Source organism: Macrosteles quadrilineatus, unplaced genomic scaffold, assembly GCF_028750875.1.
Source record: "Macrosteles quadrilineatus isolate MER2022 unplaced genomic scaffold, UCM_ALF_1.0 Scaffold_77__1_contigs__length_550361, whole genome shotgun sequence".
Taxonomy (NCBI): domain Eukaryota; kingdom Metazoa; phylum Arthropoda; class Insecta; order Hemiptera; family Cicadellidae; genus Macrosteles; species Macrosteles quadrilineatus.
Window position 1 is genome coordinate 258,310 of NW_026542670.1, and position 16,405 is coordinate 274,714.

Consider the following 16,405-nt stretch of genomic DNA (forward strand, 5'->3'; position numbering starts at 1 on the left):
ATGGTGTTAGTCCATATTTTATATCTAACGATGAAAGGAATTGCTTTACAGTAAAGATCTATGAGGCATAGCCCTAAGGTAGGCCTGTAATTGAAAGTTACTTTTCACACTGGTTAAAAGTAGTTAAAACACTACCTCAACATCACTACTGCACACTTTATTCGGGTTGGAATTTTTATTAACAATGGTGCTCTTGTCTTTTCCACGAAAAATATGAAATGAAATGAAATGAAATGAAATGAAATGAAATGAAATGAAATGAAATGAAATGCTTTATTGTCGTTAAAACTGAGTACAAAGTTCATGACAATCGTCAAAAGAAAAAGAAAACAATCAAGATGGCAACTAAAACTAAAACTCTAAACCAAAGTACTCTTCATGTTTATACAGGCAAGCCTGGGTTAGAGTAGTTTTTAAAACATGTTTAAATTTTGAAACACACAGGTTTTTGATGGATGCAGGCAAGAAATTGTACATTTTAACACCTTGGTACTCAAAACTATTTTGAGTGGCTGTATACTTATGCCTTAGTGTAGACAGATTATCTTTAGATCTAGTACAATAGTTGTGAACATCAGATATCTTTTCAAAGTGAGAAATGTTTTCTTTTACATACAACAAACTTGCCAAAACATACAAGGATGGAAATGAGAGAATGTTAAGACTCACGAAAAGGGGCTTACAATGTGTTCTTCTATTCACACTACAAATTAACCTCACCGCCTTCTTTTGTAAAGTAAAAAGCAGCCTGTTAGCATAAAAACTGTTGGCCCACAGTGAGGTACCATAGGACAAATAGCTATGAATGTGGCCATAATATATACAAATAAGGACATCATCTGAAACAGTGGACCTAAGTGCTCTTATCATAAATATGCCTTTTACAATTTTAGATGCTACAAAATCTACATGTGAAAACCACTTCAAGTTTGACTGCAAATGAAAACCCAAAAACTTCAGAGTGTTTACATCATTACCATTACTGCTTAGACTAATAGTCAGGTCCTGAGTCTTATCAGCATTAAGACATAACTTGTTTGCATTACACCAGTTGTTAATAACAGCAGATTTTGTGTCCAATGTGTCTGTAACATCATTCAAAGAGTTACCCCGTACACACAAGGCCAAGTCATCAGCAAAAAGAAAGCTTTTTACAGATAAGTCATTAATATTACAAGGTAAGTCATTTATATACAGTATAAACAGGGCAGGGCCCAATATAGAGCCTTGGGGCACTCCGTGGGGCACTCGAACAGGACTAGAATAAGTGCCATTTAGATAGACTTTTTGCCATCTGTCACTAAGATAAGATTGAAAAAACCTAACCAAAACATCATCAAGGTTATAGCAAGAAAGCTTATTCACAAGGAGATCATGAGCCACTGTGTCAAAGGCCTTAGACATGTCGTACGATCTGAACACTATACCACTTTTGGCCTCTAAACTTTGAAAGCAATTTGATATCAGTGCCTGGGTTGCTTGGACAGTGCTGTGTTTGGGCCTAAAGCCAAACTGACTACTTGCTAAAAGGTTACTATCCTCAAGATACTGAGAAAATCTACGATGTACGAGATGTTCCAAGACCTTCGACACTGCAGGGATAATAGATATAGGCCTATAGTTAGCAATGACATTTTTAGGCCCTTTTTTATGGACTGGTATAACCTTAGAAATCTTGAACTTGTTTGGGTAGCAGCCTTGTGTTATACAAAGATTAAATAGGTAAGTCAAAACTTCACTTATGTAACTAGAAGCTAACTTCAAGATGGGGACATTAATTCCGTAAATATCTAAACAAGAGCTATTGTTAAGACTGTTGATGGCTGCATACACCTCTTCTACAGTAAATAGTCCAATCCTAAAAGCATTGTTGTCCTCAATAGTCGGAAGAGCGTTGCAAGAGGTCAAATTTCTAAGATATTGCTCAGGACCATTTGAAGAGGCGGGAACATTACTTCTCAGGTTTTCAACACAGTCGACAAAGTAGGAGTTCAGTCCATCGGCAGTTAGGCAGTCAGGAATAGACAAAGGCTTACTATTACAGTTGCTTATTTCATTAATGATTGACCAGGATGTTTTAGAAATATTACTAGAGTTTAGCAGTAAACTGTTGTTATGGTCAAGTTTGGCTTTCTTGATTTCTTTGCGGTACTGCAACTTTAATGAGTTGTACTTAGTTTTAACTTCAGCAGTCCCTGCATTACAAAACAAAAAATATAGCCGGTCCAGCTCATTTTTCATATTTACAAGTCCTTGATGATACCACCTTTTGTTAGGTTTGTTGTTAAAACCGACAGTAGTTTTCAAGGGAATCGAACCATTTAAGGCCCACAACAGTTTGTCAAAAAACACTTTGAATTTAGCATTTAAGTCTATGCTATGGTCATATAATTCAAACCAATTCAACTGACTAAGGTTGGATAAGAATTTTAAGGAATTCTGAGGATTTAATTTCCTAGTAACTTTTCTCGGTAAAGAAATTGGATTAGATTTAGAATATGACTCGATGTTCATTGACAGAAAGGCCGCATTATGATCTGAGACAGGAGTGTGTATAACTGAGGCTTCCCATCTATCTGGGTGTACTGAGGTCACAATATTGTCCAAGCAGGTACCTTTGTTTACACTTCCAGCTGCGACATTAGGCCTAGTGATTTCATTAATTGCAGTGTGAAGACCAAAACTAGATATTAGGTTTTTAAGTTCCCGGACTTCAATGCTGTCAGACAGAAAGTCTATGTTAAAATCACCTGTGCAAAAGAAGTCAAGTTTCACACCATGCATAGTTGAGAAGACATCATGCAGTTTTTCTAGAAATAAATAAACATTACCTGAGGGTGGTCTGTAGAAGTTTACGATCACTGTTTTGTGCTTAACGATGTACACCGCTGAGGCTTCAAACGTGAGTTCTTCCACTAATGTACTCAAATTTAACTTATTGTAAATTATAAAGTCTAGGTTCTCTTTTACAAGTATTGCAGATCCACCATGTTTAGACATTGATCTAGCAAAAGAGGTTGCAACTAAGTAGCCTCTTAGGCTTAAGTTGTTAATATCATTTTGTGAGACCCAGTGTTCAGTCAAACAGATCACATCCACACTACTGTCATACGCAAGCAAACGTAGGTAATCTAGTTTGTTAGTAATGGATTGAATATTCCACAGGAGGATGTTTAGTTTTTTAGCTGACCTAGATAGTATTTTATTAGACGACTGCTGTAAGCAAATGTTAGAGAAGTTCCCAATCGCTTTGTTATGCGTTGAGAGTTGTGTGTCAGAATTATCTGTCACTTCAGACTCTACGTTAAATTTACAGAGTTGGGGGGAGTTTCTAAAAAATTCTCCTGACACTGAGCAGTGCTTGTTGCTTTTTTAGCAAACCTGAAGGCATTTATATATGCCCCAGTAGGCCAGAATTCAGGCAAATATATTTTGTCCCACAAGTGAGCAGGAACCCCTACCTTAAATGTCCGATAGCCTGGGAACCTGTTCCTCATTTGTGTGACTTTGTAATCACCACTAATTTCATCACTTATATATTTATTAACTGTATCACAGTCAACGTCTGTAGCCAGCCTTGAGATGAATAAATACCTGTATTTGTTGACAGTTTTTAATTTATTGCTAGTGTTGGCAGAACCTGTGATCGAATTGTCGTTATTAAAATGTTGTTTTCCAGAGATTTGTATTTGTTTATTCACCTTAAGCCCATTAGCGTTAACTGAACTTGAACTTGTTGTAGTTGGTAGGTTAAGGTTATGTTTATACGGTTTTGACAGTTCAGTTTGACGTTTTCCACCATTCCTCTTCACTGATGTTTTTTGTTTGGCAGGCGTAACAGTTTCGCTGTTTCGCTTGTCTACTGCAAGAGCAGACGTCGCAGGCAAACTAGCAGAACTTTTGGTGGCAGACGACACGGGCAAAGTAGACGAATTGTTGACAAACTGATGACAACTACTAAGATTAGAATTGTCTTTATGACTGTGAATAATATTCTCTGAGTTGTCATTTGAAGATTTAGATGAGTCTATACTTTTGTCACTTTTAGCAATCATTTTAGATTTATTTCTCAAAACACTTGCAAAAGTGTTACTACTATCTTTTAACATAAGATCGCTGACAGCCTCTGCCTGATTAGACATAGCAGTTTTTAACCTTAAATTTTCTATTTTAATTTCGGAAATTTCTACTTTAATTTCTAAGTTGTTTTGTGTTAGTTCATTGATTTTTGATATCAGATATTCAATTTTCTCTGAACACGGGCAGACATGGTTGAGAACTGAGTTGGTGTCGTAAGCTACCGAATTGTCCGTGTTGTTACTCACGTTAGTCTCAGCGACGGAGCATATATCACACTTCCAATCAATTTGAGAACAATTTTCCACAAAGTTTGATTCTGATAAACTGGTACAATTTAAATGAAACATATATTTACAATCACCACTACATTGGATTTTGTCACATTTTAAATTAATGATTTTCTTACATGAGCCACATTTCAATGACTTGTTTCTTGGCGGCGGCGCCATCTTATCTAATAAGGACATTAATGCATTACCAATAGACATACACACACAAATACAGAATTGAGTCCACACGACATTTTGGAGTCCAGACAGAAAACGCTAAAAATTATACAGTAAGACATCAATTAAATTTAATAAGCAATAAGGTGCATTGTTTATAAATAAATAGTGAAAATATTGATGTGTTTGTATGTAAAAATTATTCTTACCGGTACTGCTACCACCGGTTCTAAGAAAAAGTAGCAGTACCGGTACCAAAAACCAACGTTTACATTTGAGAAAAGAACTGTAGTACTTACGACTAATACAAACTGTCCTTCTAATCAAACTGTATTATAGGTGTTAATCAGTTGGCAATTATATAAATAAATAAATACACACAGGCCACAAAACATGTAACATGTAACGTAAACTACGTAAAGCTTTGAAAACTCACTATGTTTTGCTAAAAAAAAACTTTCACTTGATGTGGTGCAGTACCGGTACCGAAGTTATTAATCTCTTTTGGTTTAAATTTTTTTTTTAGTTTTCGAAAATCAAAGTTATTTCCTATTAATTATTATTTGTAAGCAGCTTTTAATGTTAACATATTAATGGCAGTTTGAAGAAACCACCTTTATCCAAACAAAGGTTTCTTAAGATTACGTAATCTCTAAACGATAATCTGTACATATATCTAGAAAACATTCGGAGGAAATGTGACAAAAAACGCACAAATCTGGGGTTTTGTACGTTTGTAGTTTTATTTCCTAAGTAGGAAAAGTACCGATATCGTTGTCGAAATGTAAGTAAGTAGAAACCAAAAGTGACACATTGGAAAAGCAAGTTTAGCTACATCTGTTAAGTTAAACCTCTGTTACGGTACGATCACAGCGAAATCAGAAAGATCTTCCAAGATCGCAGCAACATCCACGATCACCCACTCTGCAGTCGTGATTTTTTACTTTGCACTTAACACAACTGTCCTTGAAGCGCCGTCAATGAGTGGAAACCTTTGTAAGCTACGGTATTGGTGACGATGATTAAAAAAATGTAAGTTTCCTTGCACTAATACAACACTGATTCACGGTATTTTCCCCGGTTATCAAAACTCAAGAACAATCGTTGCACTTGCGATTAATTAAACCGGTTAAGTAAGGCACAACGTTTTTAATCTCACTTGGTTTGGATGAGCTGACAAAACTTGATCGGAAATGGTTGCGGTATTTGTAAACAACTTTTAATGTAAACATATCGGTGACAGCTAGAAGTGAGAACTGATCCAAACAGCTGATCGTTATTTCATAAAATGTAATGTAATATTAAACATTGGGAGAAAATTTGACAAAAATCGAACAAAATTGGGTTTTTGGTGGTTCGTTATTTTGTTTTCGAAGAAGCGAGGCCATGTTTTTATTGCCAAAGACACTCCCACCAATCCAGTAAATACAGAAAAATGATTAAAACCTTGATCGGTACTCTAGTTTTCTAGGAGTAGGCCGCGTAAAATTACATTTTGGCGTTACAGACGGAGTCACAGAATGGACAGACAAACAGACATACAGACAGAAATTGAGATAAGACTCGTTTCGGCTTTCTTAGGCTATGAAACGTAAAAGTTATTTTTAAAAACCGCATGATTCTAAGCAATGTACAGACACAACTGTAATTTTATTTATATAGACTAGTGTACCTGTTGCTCGAATTCGAGCAATTGCTAAGGCGTTACATTCGTTATTTTAAAACGAATAACAGTCATAATTTATGATGACTTTAAAAGATTCGTATTGAAGATTATGGAAATACTCAAGATGTACCTACATAACAGATCAATATGATATACATTTCTTGTAAATATCTTATCATTTTTAAAAAGCTAATCTGACAGCTGCATATGGTGGATTTGTTAGCCAAGAATGTAGAGGCGCTCGTAGATTTGTATGTGAACAAAGAAAAACCTACACCTGAAAAGTTTACTCCTATACAGCCATTGTAATTGGTATTTTTAATTCCCATTAAAATAAAGAGAGTGTAATAACGTGATAATACAACTTTAACTTTCTCCCCCCTATAAATAGTATACAGTGTGATTAAACGGAACGGTGTAATATATTGTTTACCATTATAGTGAAGTAATGGGATTTGGTATATCAATAATAGTAATATGTACTCTTTTTAAGCTATTATTACTATTTTATCCCTCAAGGGGCCACGAGGAGTCATATGAAATTCTTAAATTGCAGCTTAGGTCAAGTTTGGTATCAAATTCAAGGTCTTAGTTAGTAGAACACAATGTCGCAAACTCAAACTCAAACGGAAAATAATTTATAAATAAAAACCTTTTTAAAACAAAACGTTTATAAACGCACTAAAAAGTAGAAAATAATTTATAAAAATGTGGAGAGTATAAATACTTGTAAGATTTAAAACGAAAAACGTGGGGTGCATGCAATAGATAATTTACAATTACCTTCACCTATTGAACTAATGTATTACTATCAATTGCATGCACCCCACGTTTTTCGTGTTCATTCTTACAAGTATTTATACTCTCCACATGCTCGATACATCAAACAAACTTCAGATTCTACGAAAGGAAGAGAAGTCCAGTTTAAGTAATTAATGATAATGATTTGACTAAAATAAAATAATTACGGTTTATTTTTTAAATACTTGTATTTCAAGAGTCCCCAGAGTACCAATAGTATGATTATTGTGTGTAAGCGTACCTGAGCACAATCCAATCTAATCGCAGTGCTTCTATTATTCAAAAGACTTTTATTGAATTGCTTTCATTGATTCTAACGTCAGCCCCGCATCTGGTGTATTTTCTTTCTGATTCACAAAATCTGAGTTTTGCTGATAAATTTTGGTTAAGAATAATTTAGATCTTATAACCGGAAAAAGCTCGTTCTGTTATTACGCAGAGGTCTTCTAATATTCTTTTAGAAACCAAAAAAAAAACTCGGTTACGAATGAAATATTAGGTCTCTTTCAGAATAGGACTGCCACTTTTTAAATGTGAAAACCCACACTTTTATTGCAGGTTAGGTGATTTTTGGGTTTTTGTGATCGTTTCTGTTCAGTAAATAAAATAAAAAACGTGTGAGTAGAGCTATTAAATAACCTAACCTAACCTAAACTGTAGTTATTCCACAGTTTAAAAAGTGGCGGCCCTCTTCTAAACGTCCCAAAATATTTAAATAACATTATGTTGAATGATTTGTAAGTTAAGTGCAATAGTTAACAAGTTACTTGAAATCTATTTAAACGACATCTCTTTTGATAGTCAAAATTTTTGGATTCCAAAAACTTTACTTTTTACATTTGTTATTTTCGAAATATCCATCCGAAAAATATAAAATTGTTTACTTATATTTGGAGATATTAAAAATTAATAATTAAATATATAATTAAATTTACAAGTTCAAAAAGGCCAATATATAATAATTTTATTTTATTTCAATAGCGCTTTCAGAAACTAGCTTTCACTGTACCAGTGTAGGCCTACTAGTGCCTGAAGATGGAAACGTAGTTTCTGAAAGCGCTAGTGAAATAAAATAAAATTATTATATATTGACCTTGTTGAACTTGTAAATTTAATTATATATTTAATTATAATATTGTTAGCTGAGGAAATCGCCTTTTTTACAAACTCTTTCCAGGTAAAACAATCTTTGAATTGTGTGATAAAAAGTAAAAAAAATACACCATACACACCCTTATTAACATTTTAAAATAGTCTGCTGCCGGCACGGAAAACTGATGACAATATTATTTTAACAATGTATTAAAAATGTTGGCATTGTCGTTGTGGTATTGTTCTAGCCATTGAATGCTTTTAAATATCGGTATCGTCCGTGAAATAATCCCTTTAAGATTTGCATAAGATTGAACAAAAAACAAGCAGGTGTCTTATCTCGAAAATCTTGTGTCACTCATATGTTCAATGTTTTACGGTGTACTGCTAGAGGTCTTAGGAAATTAATTTGGACTAGATGAAGCCCAGTGGTAGAAAACTCGACAAAAATATGTACTAATGTACAGACTTCTCCATTTTCTCCCCACGCTGTGAATAAAATATGTTATTGGAATTCCATCTCTTTTCACATCTACAGAAAAAATATCTTTCTAATAGTATGCTTGGATTTTCCCTGCGATGCACAAGAGCTGAGTTTAAAGAAATATGCTTACCTATCATTATAATGTAAAGATACGCTAGTATATAAGTTACACCACCAACAGCATGTCAGGATGGCCGAGCGGTCTAAGGCGCCAGACTCAAGCGGAAGCTTACCGTCTTGACGGTACTGGGCGTTCTGGTCCTCTATGAGGGCGTGGGTTCGAATCCCACTTCTGACATAAACTTTTTGATTTCAAATTTATAAATTATATTTTAGGGACAAATCGTGTCTGGTATAACCATTGACTATGAATCCTTAAAAGACAATGCATCTAGTACTAAAAAGCGTACCCAGCAAAATATCCTAGCGGAGATTAGCAGAACTAGTTCAGTACCTCTATGCGGTGGCGTTCCTAGCGGCAATGGCTGGAAACTCGTGTTGTAAGTGCTGCGCGCGCACGCGTGCATCCCCGCTCCGCTGCCGACACTCCAGCCAGGTCGCGGTCCTCTTTGATCTCCCTACCGTCCGACTCACCGGCGCCGCATGGTTCGCCTCGCATAGGCCCTGCGCGGTGATCGATCCCTTCACAATATTCTCTAGGCAAACGCGTGGTCGTTTTTATATATCATATTAATTATATATAAATTAATGTATTTATTATATGCATTATTATTATCACGTACACAGATTTATGCTATATTCGAACCTTCGTAAAAATAGATCCAGCTGTCATTACTGCTATAAATATGGCCGTTACAAATGCTGGTAGATTGGTCATGTACAGCAACAAAAAGCTGTAATAAACATTGAGAACTGTCAAAGTAGGATTGTTTTTAGTTATGTTTATGTTTTAATAAGAAATATGTGATTTTGTGCATGTAGAAATTTGAAATTTGTGTAGAAATGTATGGGGTAGAAATTGATTTTTCCCATTTTGACTAAAAAAACATATGATTTAGCAATTTGTTTCCAAACCATTTTGTAGAGCTTAAAAACCCAAATAATTTTGTCTATTGAAGTGTTATTATTCATCTAATGGTTACGGAGAAACAAACAGTTATTTGTGCAACTAGTGAGCAAAGGGAGCAATTGACTCACTCGAGGAAATACTTAGGCCTAATGAGGAATGGTTTCCCGAGTGAGGCAATTGCACTTTGTACTCGAGTTGTAGGCCTACATTACATTTTTCCTACAGTTACCATAAAACAAATACATTGGTAAAGAAACGTGACATATTTTAACACAGAAGTAAACTTTTAATATGACATTTAAAAACATAAACTTATAAGATAAAACTACAACATTATACAACAGATTATACAACAATACAACAGCTGTTTATGAACATTAATTACATTTATAAAATACATACACCTACATTTCTTACTTAACTGCAGTATTTAAACTTTACAATAAAAAAAAACTTTTTTACCCTCCCTGTTGCAGCAGACCTAAGTTATCGTTAAACTAATTATATTTGAATAGGTAATAAATATGTTATATTTGTAAGGTGACATTTTAGTGTAAATCCAATCAGTCAATTGGAAATTCGTTTAGTCTGCAGGTTTGCTGCTTTGGGGGTGTTTCTATGGTTTAAACGCAAAGAACTAGTAACTGCAATACGCATTTGATACGTATACGCCTATCCCGTACGAAGGACCTTTGCAATACCTCTATATATTTTAATATCTTTATATATTTTAACAGTGCAGTGACTAAAAAGGTGCGTTTTATAATATATATCGTTTGGGCGTTGACTGTTAACAAGTTAACGGTATGGGCAACGTCGGGTCGGCTTCTGCCAACAGATAGTGGGGCCAGTGGGGGTTGGGTTGGGGGAAGCTAGACCAAGGACACTTCGCCCGCCCCGCAGTGCCGCTGACTGTGAGCGCAATCCAGTACTCCAGTAGGTCTTTAGTTCTTTGTTCTTTACATCACTTCGGTTTGTTTGCTGAGTTGAGACTGTCGAAAGTTTGTTTTATGGTTATTAACAGCCAGCGTCACTTTGTGACTACAAAATCCGTGATATAGCCTATTTGAAATAATTTACGGATTTCTATTGCAAATCTTAAAAAAAGAAAAAAGCTAACGTAAGTTCTTATTTACAATTTATACAAATAAGATTGCAATATTTTACTTGAATTCACTACATCACCAACTCTAACGATTTTCGTATGGATGTAAACGAATTTGTAGCATTTTTATCTGTTGTTATGTAAACAAATTAAAATCTATATAAATAGAATTACAGTTTTGTCTGTACATTGCTTAGAATCATGCAGTTTTTGGTTTTTTTACGTTTCATAGCCTAAGAAAGCCGAAACGAGTCTTATCTAAATTTCTGTCTGTATGTCTGTTTGTCCATTCTGTGACTCCGTCTGTAACGCCAAAATGTCATTTTACCGGCCTACTCCTAGAAAACTAGAGTACCGATCAAGGTTCTAATCATTTTTCTGTATTTACTGGATTGGTGAGAGTGTCTTTGGCTATAAAAAAAATTGCCTCGCTTCTTTGAAAACAAAATAACGAACCACCAAAAACCCAATTTTGTTCGATTTTTGTCAAATTTTCTCCCAATGTTTACTATTACATTTTATGAAATAACAATCAGCTGTTTGGATTAGTTCTCACTTCTAGCTGTCACTGATATGTTTACATTAAAAGTTGTTTACAAATAACCATTTCCGATCAAGTTTAGTCAGCACATCCCGCACATCCAAACCAAGTGAGATTAAAAACTTTGTGCCTTACTTAACCGGTTTAATTAATCGCAAGTGCAACGATTGTTCTTGAGTTTTGATAACCGGGGAAAATGCCGTGAATTAGTGTTGTATCAGTGCAAGGAAACTTACATTTTTTTTTAATCATCGTCACCAATACCGTAGCTTACAAAGGTTTCCACTCATTGACGGTGATTGAAGGACAGTTATGTAAAGTGCAAAATCACAAGTGCAGTGAGTGGGTGATCGTGGATGTTGCTGCGATCTTGGAAGATCTGTCTGATTTCGCTGTGATCGTACCGTAACGGAGGTTTAACTTAACAGATGTAGCTAAACTCGCTTTTCCAATGTGTCACTTTTGGTTTCTACTTACTTACATTTCGACAACGATATCGGCACTTTTCCTACTTAGGAAGTAAAACTACAAACGTACAAAACCCCAGATTTGTGCGTTTTTTGTCACATTTCCTCCGAATGTATGCTAGATATATGTACCGATTATCGTTTAGAGATTACGTAATCTTTTAAATAAGAAACCTTTGTTTGGATAAAGGTGGTTTCTTCAAACTGCCATTAATATGTTAACATTAAAAGCTTCTTACAAATAATGCTACTAATGGGAAATAACTTTGATTTTCGAAAACTTAAAAACTTTTAAAACCAAAGGAGATTAATAACTTCTGTACTGAACCACATCAAGGGAAAGTTTTTTTTAGCAAACCGTAGTAAGTTTTGAAAGCTTTACGTTGTTAACGTTACATGTTACATGTTTTGTGGCCTGTGTATTTATTTATGTATATATTTGCCAACAAATTAATTAACACCTATAATACAGTTTGATTAGAAGGACAGTTTGAATTAGTCATAAGTACTACAGTTCTTTTCTCAAATGTAAACGTTGGTTTTTGGTATTGCTGCTTTTCCTTAGAACCGGTGGTAGCAGTAAGAATAATTTCAACATATCACTATTTTCACTATTTATTTATAAACACTGCACCTTATTGCTTATTAAATTTAACTGATGTCTTACTGAATAATCTTTAGCGTTTTCTGTCTGGATTCCCGTACGTAGAACGGGCAAACAGCTAGTGTTGACATGAAAAAGTTAAGATGATTGACAACTGATTGATGATTGACAGATGATTAATAAACTCTGAAATGTTAAAAGCCTATTGGACGAAGGGCTTTCACGGGTTATCATCTAAACCCACAAAAGGCACATCTAAATAATTGGAGCTTTAAAATTGATACCCAAAATGCCTAGGAAAATAAATATTTAGGGGTCAATGTGCTGAATACAAACATCCAACAAATTCTTTTAATAATATAAATTTCAATTGTATAATATATTTGGGAATTTACCGCTAAGCTAAAATCCATTCTGTAAAAAATAATTTTTTCTATATTTCAATTTTTTTATATCCCTGGATGCAGATTGAAAATTAAAGTAGTTCTGGGTAAATGGGTAGTAGGGGTATGGTGTTGGTATATGTGCGTGTAAGTGTGAAAAAATGTGTGTGTAGGTATGACAAATTTAATTAAACCATAGGAATTGGGTAGGTAACAATGCTCGGTTGCGGTCATAATATAATCGCATCGTTGGGGTCCGATGCAGTATCAGTGGAACTGGAAGTGTGGTGAGAGGACAGAGAGTGAAGAGTTAAATTAAAAGGGACTGTGTGGTGTACGTGTAGGTACGTGCGCGTGTGCGCTGTAGCGATCCGGCAGCACGGCGTACTCTGTCTAGTGTCTGTACTGCGAGTGCGCCGAGTGCGGGCCGGGCCCGGGCCGCCGGGCGCCGGGCGCCGGGCGGGAGTGCGCTGCCAGCACTCTCTGGCAGAGAAGGAATAAAACAATTGACGCACGCGCTGTCTTTCGGAGGTGCAGACCAACTAACTGAACCCACGGACCTGGCTCAGCTCCGGCCATTACAATGGGCCCGTATGTATGCGTTGTCTTTTAAGGATTCATAGTCAATGGTATAACGTAGATATATTTTAATCGTTGTTGATAAAACTTGGATTTTAAATTGGAAGTAAATTTTCTTTAGATAGTAAATACATTTTGACAATAACTTAATTGGGAATATTATGAAAATAGCTCCATTTGTTGTCCTTATTACAAAGTTTCAAAATTAAAATAAACCTACATGAAGAATAATAGCATACTTAATTGAATATTTGCTTAGTAATTATTTATTTCCATTATGACTTCATCGACGATAAACTCAATGGAAAACTTTAAGTACGTGATTATTTATAACAAAGTGCTTTCCCTTTTGAAGAAAACATGTAAAAAGAAGTTCCCTACATATATATATATATTCCCCGAATATATATATATATATTCGTTTCCAGCTAATAAACGTGACATTTATTACTGAAAGAAGAAAATTCCCTTAAAAACTCCTGATATTCTATCCATAGAACTATTATTAATAACAAAATAATTAAACAATTAAACATTTACCATCCTTCAATTAATTAAATCCTCTAACCCTCAGCCCCTAACCTATGTCAGAGCTACTTAAAATTAATACTTAATAATTTCTTAATAATATTAATCCACTAATAAACATATAGAAGTATACATATTTCAAAATCATTTCGAATATGTGATAGTGTTTAGTACCCTATTGAACACACTTTATATCTTGTGCTGTTAATGATGAGAAAATAATGTAATAATAATAAATTAATTTTGAACATTGAAGGTACTGTATCTTTGATTGATATTGTTTTACGAGAATACCAAGCTTTCGCTGCTTTATAGTTCGAGGAAGAACGGAAGTTCAATGTAATATCGGAGGAAAGTAAGACAAAAGGATGGGCGTTTGACAGTTTGTTTACCGGTTGCCAAGCGACAGTTCGATACAGTTCAGTTATAGGTCATGTTTCGTAAATATACAACCCTGCCGCGTCACTTGGTTTGGGGCTCTGAGAAGTGTAAATTTTTGAGCAAATACTGTATGATTAGGACTGTTTGGGGACCTCAAAAGTGTATTTTTAACATTTCCAAACGTCTAAGGGCTGGTTCCTTGCACTAAATAACATGTGCATGGACAGCACATCCACTCCGGAAAGAAGAGTTTGTGTTAATTTAGATTGGTTGATTAATTATTAATCGATTGATTGGTTTTTTATTTTTTTGTGATTTTAGTGATTTTTTAGCGATTTTTCTTGATATTATGGCTGTAATTCCACTTTTAGTGCTAATATGAGCTTATTTCCTTGATAATGGGTAATTTTATTATATTCTACAGTCTAATTCATCAATAAATGATTATTAAATTGGTTAAAATGACTAGAAAGTCAAGATTAGGCTATGAGTCTTACGTTTTGAATCGTTTTACTTGCCGATTTGCAACCACTTGAATTTACGATAAACTCTACATTTAAATTACTTAGACTTCACTACATACCATGTAATAGGTGCTTAAGCAGTGAAATATACAAAAATAAAGTCATAATTTACTTTTATAGAGAAATAAATAAAGGAATAAGCCTGTAGTGTTTTTTGAACTGTCTTTGTCGCAATAGATTTTTTCCATTTTCTGGCTAAACTGTACAGTTATAAGCTCTCCAAATATGGTTTTCAAATAATTTACTAGTATAGCTTAACTAATTTGATGTTAAAATCCCTTAAAAAATCACAAAAAACACTATAATTTGCAATATTATGACATTTATTGTCTGTTAAACACGTGGCGAAAACGCCATTTTATTTTCTGAAATATAAAGCTATTGAAAGGATTAAGATGAAATAAACTACATAATTATGTTTATTGCTATATATTCAACAGTAATAGATATATTTTATCCTTAAAAAATGTTTACTTTTTAAGCCTTATCAGTCTAAAGTTGGCTATTTTGCTCCGAGTTGGACTATTTTAAGTCACAGATTGTAGACTTTTAAAGTGTATTATTAACGTAATATTTACTGTTTTAGGCTAAAATGAGTCTCAAAAGTACTATATTATCCTTTGGTTAGTTCACAATTGGCTTAAAACAGTTAGAATCCTAATAAAGATCCTTTAAATTCAAATAACAATCGTTGTATTCGTCTAGATCAATATAGACCTTTAGTTAGTCTTCCTAAATATCCATTAGAGGCTATTTACAGTATTAAACTAATTATAAAATATTTATTTGAACAAAAAGTGTACATAGTGTTACATCAACTGCCTGCCAAATCGCTACGGTATTTCCCAAACATGGATAGAATGCGCTGACAAAGGAAATTGCGCAAGGTCACCGCGCGCTGCTGTAGATCTATTGTCATACTTTAATATGTATGGCTAATATCAGAAACACTTTTTGGCTTAATAGTTTATTAGTAAACTACAAACACCATACAGTTTACCATACACAGACTCTTGAACCTCGAGTTTTAGTCGATTGAAAATTGAATTTTCTATACGTGTTTTCAGTAAATACGTATGGTTTTAAAGTATTGAACTGTATAAAGAATGTTTATTAACAATATTATGGTGAAAACAAGAATTAGTAAGTAACAAAATCAGTAATAAAGCATTTTAATGTTGTAAAAAGCATAAACCTGAGTAGTATGAATGCTAATTATACGTATTTTTTGGTCATTTAACCATAAATATAGAGTTAAAATCTGTACTTTTAGGCATTTTACTAATAAATCTAGGCTTATATAGCTTGTTTGACCACAAATACAATAGAAAATGATTTTTAGCCTTTGGAATACTTCTCACATTTTAAGACTATCGTGACTATCGCCTGCCGTTTTTTTAGTTTACGAGATATTTGCATTTAAAGTTTTCCATAATTATTTTTCCTATAAATCACGTAAATATTATTTTTAACATACAATTTGTATCATCTAACGTTACATTAGAAAGCCTCAACCTAATTAATAGGTTATAAAGCTATTAAATCCCAATATTCTATAAATCAACAGTCTTTAACTTGTAAAAACTGAGTTTCCAACGCTTTTTGACCATTCTAATCGGTGGAAAATCACAAAAAATACCTTAAAAATCAAACCAATCAATAGATTAATAACCAATCAATCGATTAATAATTAA

General features: G+C 34.0%; 1 non-coding gene across 1 annotated transcript; it reads left to right on the top strand.

The window, feature by feature from the left end:
* The first annotated feature begins 8,753 nt into the window (after window positions 1–8,753).
* Trnal-caa (transfer RNA leucine (anticodon CAA)) lies at window positions 8,754–8,867 on the top strand. The gene is made up of 2 exons: window positions 8,754–8,791; window positions 8,823–8,867. It is a non-coding gene; the product is annotated as a tRNA-Leu (tRNA).
* Window positions 8,868–16,405: the final 7,538 nt, after the last annotated feature.